The sequence below is a fragment of the Chrysochloris asiatica genome, unplaced genomic scaffold, assembly GCF_000296735.1.
Source record: "Chrysochloris asiatica unplaced genomic scaffold, ChrAsi1.0 scaffold00018, whole genome shotgun sequence".
Lineage (NCBI taxonomy): Eukaryota > Metazoa > Chordata > Mammalia > Afrosoricida > Chrysochloridae > Chrysochloris > Chrysochloris asiatica.
Window position 1 is genome coordinate 25,411,581 of NW_006408536.1, and position 11,350 is coordinate 25,422,930.

An 11,350-nucleotide genomic window follows, 5' to 3' on the forward strand; every position below is an offset into this window, starting at 1 on the left:
ACAACCAACTTCTTTAGTCAGAAACTGATCAAACGTGCAACCAAGATGCATTGATAATTACTAGTGACTGGAATTTGAAAGTTAGAAGCATCAGTAGTTGGAAAATAGAGCTCTGGTGACAGAAATGATGCTAGAGATCACATGATAGAATTTTGAAAGACCAGTGACTTATTCATTGCAAATACTTTTTTTTAAGCAACGTAAGAGGTGACTATACACACAGACCTCACCAAATGAAAGACAGGAACCTTACATCTGTGTGAAGGGACAATAGAGAAGCTCCACATCATCAGCCAAAACAAGGCCAGGGCAGACTGTGGAACAGACCATCAATTACTCATATGGAAATTCAAACTGAAGCGGAAGGAAATGAAAACAAGTGTATGAGAGCCAAACTATGACCTTGGATATATCCCACCTGAATTTAGAGGTCATCTGAAGAACAGATTTTATGCATTAGACACTATTGACCGAAGGCCAGAAGAGTTGTGGAATGACATCAAGAGCATCATGCAGGAAGAGAGCAAATGATCATTAAAAATATAGGAAAGAAAGAAAATACAAAACTGGATGTCAGAAGTGACTCTGAAACTTGCTTTTGAGTATTGAGAAGGTAAAGTGAATGGAAAACTGAGAAAGGAAAAGAGTTGAACAGAAAATGTTAAATAGCACCTCAAGAATACAAAGTCAAGAATTATAATGAAATGCGCAAAGACCTGGAGTTAGAAAACCAAAAGGGAAGAACACACTCAAAATGAAAGAAGTAAAGAAAAATTCAAGCCTCGACTTGAAATATTGAAGGATTCTATGAGAAAATTAGTAAATGATGCAGAAAAAAGCAATAGAAGATGGAAGGAATACGAAGTCACTATACCAAATAGAAATGGTCGATGTTCAATCATTTCAAGAGCTAGCATATGATCAAGAACCAATGGTACTAAAGGAAGAAGTGCAAACTGCACTAAAGGCATTGGCAAAAACAAGGCTCCAGGAATAGGCAGAATACAAATTGAAAATTTTTCAACAAATTGATGCAGCACTGGAGGCACTCACTCATGTATGCCAAGAAATTTGGACATACTTATGCCCATTCCAAAGAAAGGTGACCCAATGGAATGAGGAAATCATGCAACAATATCACTAATATTGCATGCAAGTAAATTTTTGCTGAAGATAATTAAAGCACAGTTATAGCAGTACATCAATAGGGAGCTGCCAGACATTCAAGCCAGATTCAGAAGAGGACATAGAACTAGGGCTATCATTGCTGACGTCAGATGGATCTTGGCTGAGAACAGAGAATACCAGAAAGATGTTTATTTGTGCTTTATTGACTATGCAAAGACTTTCAACTGCATGGATCATGACAAACTATGGAAAATATTAAGAATGGGTTTTCCAGAACATTTCATTGTGCTCATGAGGAACCTGTACATAGACCAAGAGGCTGTCATTAGAGCAGAACAAGGGGCTACTGAATGGTATAAAATCAGGAAAAGTGTGCACCAGGGTTGTATCCTTTAGGCATAGTTATGCAATCTGTATATTGAGCAAATAATCCAAGAAGCTTAAAGAACATGTCTTCATGATTGGAGGAAGACTCACTAACAACCTGCAATATGCAGATGATAGAGCCTTGTTTGCTGAAAGTGAAGAGGACTTAATATATTTAATGATGAAGACCAAAGACTATAGCCTTCACTATAGGTTGTGCCTAAATGTAAAAAAAACTAAAATCTTCACAATTGGACCAATAAATAACATCAGGATAAATGGAGAAACAATTGAAGTTGTCAAAGACTTCATTTTGCTTAGATCAACAATCAACACTCAACGGTAGCAGCAGTCAAGAACTCAAACAGCAAATCTGCTATAAAAGACCTCTTTCAAGTGTTCCAGAGCAAAGATAGCCATTCGAGGATTAAGTTGTGCCTGACCTAAACCACTGCATTTTCAAATACCTCATATACATGTGGAAATTAGTGAATAAGAAAGATTAAGATTTGATGCGTCTGAATGATGGTGTTGAAGAAAAATATTGAAGGCATCATGAACTGTCAGAAGAACAAACAAATCTGTCTTGAAAGAAGTACAGCCAGTATGTTCCTTAGGCGCCAGGATGGGACGACTTCAACTTTCCTACTTAGGACATGTTATCAGGAGGGACCAGTCTCTGGAGAAGGACATCATGCTTGGTAAAGTTGAAAGAAAAAAAAAAAAAAGGAAAACCCCCAACAAGATGGATTGACATCAATGAGCTCAAGCATATGGCCAATTAGGAGGATCGCACAGAACCAGGCAGTGTTCTGTTGTGTGTAGGGTCACAACGAGTGGGCATTAACTTGAGTGCACTTAATAGTAACAACTGTGCTAAGAGATTTCTACTTTGGCTCAATTTTCAATTTCGTTTGTTATTACTGGATTCTTTTTTTTTTTTTTTTCCAAGAATGCATCACCCATTTGCAAAATTAAATGTAGACACAGTATAGCCAGATCCTGGAACATACAAGCCTGGGTCAACCATTTATTTCCTGGGGTGGCCTTGGAGAAGTAACTTAACCTTCTTGTGACTCAGCTTCCTTTGTGGTAAAGATAGGAAAACAATCAGACTTTCCTTATAGGGTTATTAAGAGGACTTAGTGAGGTAGGATATGGAAAGTGCTTAAAACAATGCCGAAACTTCAGCTGTCATGAATTATGAATATGACCTAATTCTCATATAAAATCGTATGTGCTAATATCCTTATGTTGTTGTTGTTGTTGTTATGTGCCATCAAATCAATTCTGACTCATATCAATCATGTACAGGATTTCTAAGGAGTAGTTGGTGGGTTTGAACCTCCAGTCTTTTGGTTCACAATCCACTGCTGATCCAAAAGCACCACACCAGGAGTCCGTTATGCCATTATACTCCACAGATTCCTCGGTCCTGCTCCTAAGTCATGCCCAGTTCTCAATTTACTACTGCTCAGGGCAATGAGTTGATAACCCCTTTTACTGGGAAGATCTAGTGTTCTCAAGCTTGGAATAAGCATCAGAAGCCACTGGAGGCTTTGTTAAAACAGATCATTGCTCAAGCCCTACCATCTGACTCAGGTCTCTGTGGACCTGAGATTTGGCAATTCCATCTACTTCCCAGGTGATGCTGATGTTACTGGGACCTTTGAACCTATTGCTCTAAAGGAATGTTTGGGATGGCAGATAAAATGCTAGTAGTTTGGGGAGACTAACTCCAACTGAAAGCACTTCCCCAGCAAGGTTTAGCTTCAAAGGGTGAGATTTCCAAATAGGAAATGCCCTGCTGAGCTTTAGCTATCTAATTCTGAAACATGGGTCCCACCCCCAGAGCGTCTGACATCACAGCCTGGAGGTGTGGCCTTCATGTCTGGAAGTTTCAAAGCTCCCACGTGATTCCACTGTGCAATCAAGTTTGAAAACCTCTGCTCTCAGGGCATTTCCTGAAACATCCAATCAGCCTGCCTTCTCTAGCTGTCAGTGCTCTTGCCTCAGCGCCAGCACACTGCAGCGTTTGATCTTGGGGCAGCTGGGTCTGAGAGTGGCTTTCCCGTCCTATTTGCCACTGAGACTTGAGCTTGAAGGCTCCTGAACAAGCTGATTCTCCCAGCATGTTCTGCTTCCTCCCAGGGAGAACTGTTTTTCTCACCTGCCTTTTTGAGTTTGCCTTGGACCCTGAGTAAAGTGCTGACTAAAATCTATGTTCTATTCATTTTACATGAAGCTCCAAGTGCTAAAAGCCCACCAATGCCTGGAAATACAATATCAGGTTAAAGGGCTGAAACGAAAGTGAAATTTGTGACGCCAACAAGAAAAACGAAGATGAGAGGACCTGAATGAGGGGAGCCTGCAAATGGTTAAAGCCAATCAGATCACTGACATGGCCTTCAGTTTCTAGGTTAAATGACAGACCTAGGCAATGGAAACCCCCACCTTCCACACCTCACCAGCCCCTTTATTAATGTTCAATTGCTGAGTCCTGGCAAAGATGGAAACAGCAGGTATTTATTTACTGAACCAACTCTACTGCAATTAACAACTCCAGTAAACCTCTAGAGCGATTGCAAAAGCCTTATATATGTATGTGTGTTGTTGTTAAGTGCCGTCAAGTCGATTCCGTCCCATAGCGACCCTGTATAAGGGTTCCAAGGATATATATTTGTTGTTGTTGTTGTTGCTGTTGTTGTTGTTGTTGTTATGTGCCGTGGAGTCGGTTCCGACCCATAGCGACCCTGTACAGGGTTTCCGAGGCTGTAAATCTTTACGGGAGTAGAAAGCCTCATCTTTCTCCCACGGAGCGGCTGGTAGTTTTGAACTGCTGACCTTAAGGTTCACAGCCCGATTCGTAACCACTACGCTACCAGATATATATAGATATAGATATATAGATATAGATATATATCCCTAAACAAAAGAATTGGCAGAGGATGCATGCCAGTGACAACATTTTGGAAGCTGGAAAACAGATGGATTGATAAGTTCATAGAACAAAGGAAGCTGAATCCAAAATCAGCAGTGGGAAAAGCCAGGGTCAGTGGCTATATGGGGACACAGTCCAGAGCCATTCATTTACATATCGTCCACGGATGCTTTTAAGATAAGTGGCAGAGTTGAGTGGTTGTGATTTGACAGTTGAGCAGTTTTATGGCTACCAAAGTCTAAAATATATACTATCTGGTTCTTTAAAAAAAAAATGTTGAAACTCCCTGCCATAAATTACCCAAAAGGCTCAAGAACTGGCAGCACCAAGTGCCTCTGGGTGTGGGGGTGAAGGTAGGGTAATGAAAATGGTGGGCTGTTTAACTGTCCTGTTAAGAAAAGGGGGTTAGGAAAGGAGCGATGGAAATAGGAAGCACGTAGACTATGTGATGTTACACTGTGGGGACTGTAACCAGTGACAAGAAACAACATGTCATGAACTGAATGGAAAATTGATCTGCTCTGTAAACCCTAACTCAGTTCATCATAAAAAGTTTTGGAAGTAAAAGAAGAAATTCAATTTCCAATTTCCCAGATCCTGTACAAAAGAAACATCTGGAGTTATTTTTTATTTAAAAAAAATAGTTCATAGAAATTAAAAATAAGTTTCTTAATGGATGGGTTGGAAGGTAAAGTTAATATCTCAAAAGCAGAACAACATCTCACAAAGACAAAGGATCAGCTCAGGTCCATAGTCCAATATCCGAACGATAATATTTCTAGAAAGAGTCAAAAGACAAGGGCAGTCAGGAAATCATGATGAAATCATTTTTTGGTTAAATATTGGATACTAAAGAGTCCTGTTGTGGTGCTGTGGGTTAATGTGTTGAATCTCAAGGTCGGTGGTTCAATCTCACCAGCTGCTCCTTGGAAACCCTATATAGAGACACTATGAGTGAGAACCAACTAGAGGGCACTTAACAACAACAACAAAGAGCATGGCTTTCAAATTGAGTAGGCCCAGAGAGTGCACAGCAAAATGGATGACCCGAGATCCAAATCAAGGCCTGTCACCATGAAACAGTAGAACAAAGAGAGGATCCTTCCAGGTCACAAAGGAAAGGATCAAAACTCAGAACAGCTATTGTTTTCTCAGCAGTTACCCTGGGACCTAGGAGACAAAAAAGCAAGGCCTTCAAAATTCTGAACAAGAATGGTACCATTGAAGGCATTCTACAAATGTTTATTTCCAGCTGTATTCCTGTTTGTATTCTCTTTATTTCCAAGCCTTGTAGAGGGATGATACATGGACAAAATATCCCAATAATATGAATTCCCATGCTCATCATTTATCATGATGTTGCTTATGTTGAGTTGTAATGAGAAAATTTTGAAGTTGTCCAGAATTTCACTTTACTTGGATTTACAATCAGTGCCCATGGAAGGAACAGTCAATAAATCAAACAAATTGCATTGGATCTATCTGCTGGGGGGAAAAAAAATCAAGTGTTAAAAAGCAAAGATGTCACTTTGAGGACTACTGAGCTCCTCACTGAAGCCATGGTATTTTCAATTGCCTCATATTGAAACAAAAGTCGGACAACAAGTAAGTAAGCCCAGATAAGAATTGATGCATTTGAATTATGGTGTTGGATGAAGAATACTGAAAGTACCATAGAATGCCAGAAAAACAAACGAATCTTCTTGGAAGAGGTACAGCCAGAATGTTCCTTAGAAGAGAAGACGCTGAGACTTCATCTGACATACTGTGGAAATGTCATCAGGAGGGACCAGTCCCTGGAGAAGGATATCATGCTTGGTAAAGTAGAAGGTAAGTGAAGAAGAGGAAGACCTTCAATGAGGTAGACTGACAGAGTGCTCCAGCAATGGGCTTAAAGAGCAACAACTGTGAGGATGGCACAGAACTGGGCGATGTTTCATTCTGTTGAACATAGGGTTGGAGCCGACTCAAGGACACCTAACCGCAACATCTCCATCATGCCCAGGCCACCATGATTTCTTATTTGAACCTCTTCAGTACCCTGCCAACTGGTCTTCTTCTTTCTACTCTTACCCCATTAATCCTATCTCCTCACAGCAGCAAATGAACTTTTAATAAATTAATTGGATCAATCTTGTCTCCTACTCAACACTTGCCAATGGCTTGCCATTACTTTTATAATAAGATCTGCATTGTGGACTACGAAGTCCTGCATGATCTAACCCTACACTCATGACCATCTTCATCCTCATTTTACTCACTAGGTTTCTGGTTTTTTCTTGGTACATTGTGTTGTACACCTTCTTAACACTGGGTCAATGCACATACTGTTCATTCTCTCTGGAACTTAGATATACCACTTTTCACATGGCTGGCTCCTTTGCCTGCTTCAGAGCCTAGCTTCAATATCACCTCCTCCGACAGCCCAGTCCTGAACTATGCTACTCAATGAAGCGTGTTTAAGAAAGAAAAGAGATAGGAGAGCTGAAAGAAGTGAAGGAATAAACAAAGCTCAGCATGGATCATTTCTAGCACTGGATTTATATCATTCTAACCATCCAAAGAGACTCCCCTATAGGATAAGTTCACCTGAAATTCTAGACTTTCATCTATAGTACCCAAGTATTCCAGCACTAGTTTCTACTCAATTATCAATATGATTGACCTTCACTTCTGGTGTAGTCCGTTAGCAGAACAAAAAGTTCCAGGTGGCGAAATGTGCCTTCATTCCACTTGTGAAATGATGCCTATTGCTGGTTTGGATAGTCCCCTTTTTTAAAAAAAACCAACAATGATGTAAGATACTTTCTTTTTACATATTCTAAAAATGTAAGCAGTAACTAATTGCCAACCAACCAACAATACCAGTATAACCTACAGGTAAACATATGGCATTTCTCATAATAATCACTTCTTAAAACCTCCCTACAAAACAAAAAACACCCATAGTTTATTGTGCTGCAAGAAATCCAGTGTCACAAAAGCCAAAGTTTATTGACAAATGTTGTTGTTGTTGTTAAATGCCGTTGAGTCGGTTCCCACCCATAGCGACCCTGTATAGGGTTTCCGAGGAGTGACTGGTGCGCTGGAACCTCCAACCTTGTGTTTCAAACCAACTTTGCAGTCCAGCGCAGTAACCCACAGCGCCACACCAGGACTCCTTATTGACAAATAGGTACATATAATTGAACTTGACTTTCAACATTCACAAGAAAAGACCAGTTGCATATAATTCTTCTTATTCTGTTTTTGTGGTTCACATATCACGGTGGATGCTCTTTTTCCATTACAGAACAAATTAAATTCAACAACAATAAAAACCATCTGAGGTAGTCAATTGCCATTATCTTCAAGGATGGCATTCATTCATGCATTCATTCATCCAATCTATTACCATGTATTGATCCTGTACTCTGTATCAAGCCGTGTTCTGGGATCTGTAGATTCAGCTCTGGGAGAGATAGCCATTGTCCATAACCTCCAAGAGTTTACAGTCCAACAGCAACACAGATTTATACATAATTACAAATAAGAAATCCTTTTACAGAAGGACTAGCATCCCTTTTACCAAGTTATCTTCTCACAATACTAAGTATTTCCCAATCATATTTGGCAAGCACGATTACTTCTCCAGGGAGGAACAGACGATGTTGCTCAATTGCTCTCTTCACATTCATAATGAATACCCATGAGCTGAGTACAACATTCTTACCATGGAAACTTACACTTGAGTGCCTGTAGCCTAGCAGCCATTGTCCCAAGCAACCAGAAGGATTCTCTCCACTTCTCGATAACCTTCTTATTGGTGGTATACTTGGGGAAACACGCAAGCCAAGATACTCCTTCTATCCCTAACATTCCTGTTTCTATGTAAGCCAACTACCATTGGCAAAACCATGCTTATGCGGGACTCAAGCACACTTTACCCTTTTAAGACCCAAGTAAGGCAAACAAACTGACAAAACCCAAAAAACTTCAGGTCCTGGTACGTGGTTCTCTATCCACTCAGCACAGTAGACTAAATCCAAATGTATTCTTGGAAACTGAGAGTATCAGGTGGTCACCTACTTGCTTAGTCTTGCTTGGTATTATCCACCATCTTGATAAGCTGTAAATATGACTAACAATGGGCCAGGAGAGCTGGGTATACGCTGGAAATGAGCCAGGACTATTTAACTGAAATAAAAATTCCACACCTTAAGCTCTCTTTTGAAGAGTTTAATTTAAAAAGAAAATTAGCACAGAGGCAAACATAAATGAAGGGGCAAGGTTATTACATACTTAGCACCAGTTTTATCAACTGAATCATAATTAGAAGCCCTGCTACTGAAATAATGCAATTTGATGCTACATTTATTCTAGTGGGATATTGATCGTCCCTAAAGAAACCCAAAGCTAACCTCAATAACATTCCCAAATATTTTGGAAACTCAGTTTTGAGCCGACAAATGCATACAATTATTCTTCCCAATTGAGAAGGGGATTCAATTGGTTCCTGAAATAGAATTGACAATGGAGACACTGAGAAGCAATGGAGATGTTTTTGATCCCTTGGAATTTCTGAACATCGATTTGGGTGTGAGAAGAGCTGAAAATAATTTTGCAGCAGGATAAGAAAATGTTTGATTTTCTGCTTGACTTTTTCATGGTTTACTGCTAGTCCATGCATCCGGAAATTTTCCAATGATCCAAATGAAAGCTATTTTCAACCAATCATTTGAGGCAACTGAGATAGCTCGGAGCTTAAATATAAGAAAAGAAGGCAGCCAGAGAGGGCACCATGGAAGATAGTAAGAGTGTTTCCTTAAAAACGTTGCAAGGGTGTGGTTAATAGGAAACAATACTGATGATGGAAAATCCTCAAAGAAGAAAAAAAACATTCTTTTTCATGATCTAGAGCAATCTGGAACTGGAAGTTGTTTCCACAACCAATACTATTGTCTCTATGTATAGGATCTAGGGTTGAAACGTTTTTAAATCAGCTGTGCTTCTCTTCCGGTTGTGTGAAAATAGCCGCGTGTGGAGTCTCAGCTCTCGGCTGCTCTGCTGACATATTGGGGGTTGGTCTTAGGAGTCATTCACAGGCATGAATTGATGGACTTCTATGTGCTGGGCATTGTAGAGCTGGCAGTGAGAAAACAGCCCTGCCTTAAAGTGGAGGAGACAAATAAATTACAAGAAACCAAGGGCACTATGTCCACGCCGTGGGTAAATGTGAAGCAACGGTGGCCAGAAAAGGCCTCTGGGGTGGGGAAGGTGGTATTTGACCAGGTCTCTGAATGGAATGAGGTGTGACTTCTCCTTAAGAGGTGTGATCCAGGCAGGGGAGGGCACAGACTATGAGATGACATTGGTCCGGTGCAAAGGCAGCTCAGGAGCACACTTGTCAAGATTAAAGCATTTGGAATGTTTTTTATCCTATTTTTCATTCCACTCTAATACCTTGCTTTGGGCCAACATCTGGTACACAGGCTGACACACCCAACTCAAAGAAGTAGCTATTGAAGAATTTCATTGAGCATTACCTAGCTGGCTGGTCTTGCTTTTAAATGACGTGACCATTTGCACAGTTGACCAGTCTCCTAATCTGAATAACTTTTTCCCCACAAAGCCACTGATGGTTGTTTTTTCCCCCAGAAATTTGATTGTTGTTGTTGTAAATTTGATAGGCTTTCTTTATTCTACCTGATTTCATAATATAACTGGTAGTATTTAGTTTATAATACTAAAGCATTTGTGATTTCTTAAGTTAGAAAGCTCAAGACTTACAGGATTCTGATCATAGGTTACAGAGAAAAGTGAAGATGAAGGAAATGTTAAGCAAATGAAATCATATTATTGGAATGTGGAAGGATTCAGTAAAGGTGAAAAGCATATATTGATTTAAAAACTTTTAAATTTTGTAACATCTTTAAGTGAATGGTTCATCTTTCTTAATTCGTGCCTGTAGCAATTTGATCTGCTGGATTCAAACGGGAAAACAGTAACAACAAAGAAACTAAACGCCATTCATATTTCTCTTTAGCAATTATCCCACCTAAAATGGTAAGAAAGTGAATAAAAGTAGTCACTTGGCTGCCTTGGCTCAGCATTGTGGTATATGCACCCACCACCCTGTAATTAATAGAATGATTAAATTAATTACACCGCCTTCTGCTGACATTAAGGAGTACTGGTAGTATAGTGGTTACGAGTCGGGCAGCTAATCTCATGGTCAGCAGTTCAAAACTACCAGTGGTTTTGCTGGAGAAAGATGAGGCTGTTTGCTCCCATAAAGATTTATAGCCTCGGAAACCCTATGCATGGACGCTATGAGTTGGAACCGACACCACGGCACATAACCACCACCACCACCACTCTGACAATATGCTTTTAATCGGACAGAGAGCTTTACTCTTGTTTTGAATCTAACTCTGAGATAATACTCCTGGACAATTTCAGTACTATGTCCTTGCTTTTATCAAATGCTCTTTTTAAAGCGCCTTAGCAATGCATGACTTTTACATGAATGTATGTATTCATTCAATTCATTCATCAAGTTTTAATGGACAACCCACCCTTTGTCAGGCACTGTTCTGAGTGCTACCACCCTTCCACTGCCTCTGCTGACAGAAAATGCCACAAGTGCAACTCTGCCAAAATGGCCTTGAAACGGAGGCAAGATGGCTGCCAATTCTTCACCCTTTCCCATCAAGAGATGGATGTTACTTCTCCTTCCCTGAATCTAGGTGGATCCTGTCACATTTTTAACCAACAGAATGCAGCAGAAGTGAGACTGGGATGATTTTACACCAGAGTACTGTCCAGTTTTTGTTTTTGTTTTTGTTTTTCATGTTTTATTGTGAATTATATGATATTTTACATGAGAGAACTTTAGTTTTACATTCATTCCACCGTTTCATTTCTATGGTTCCA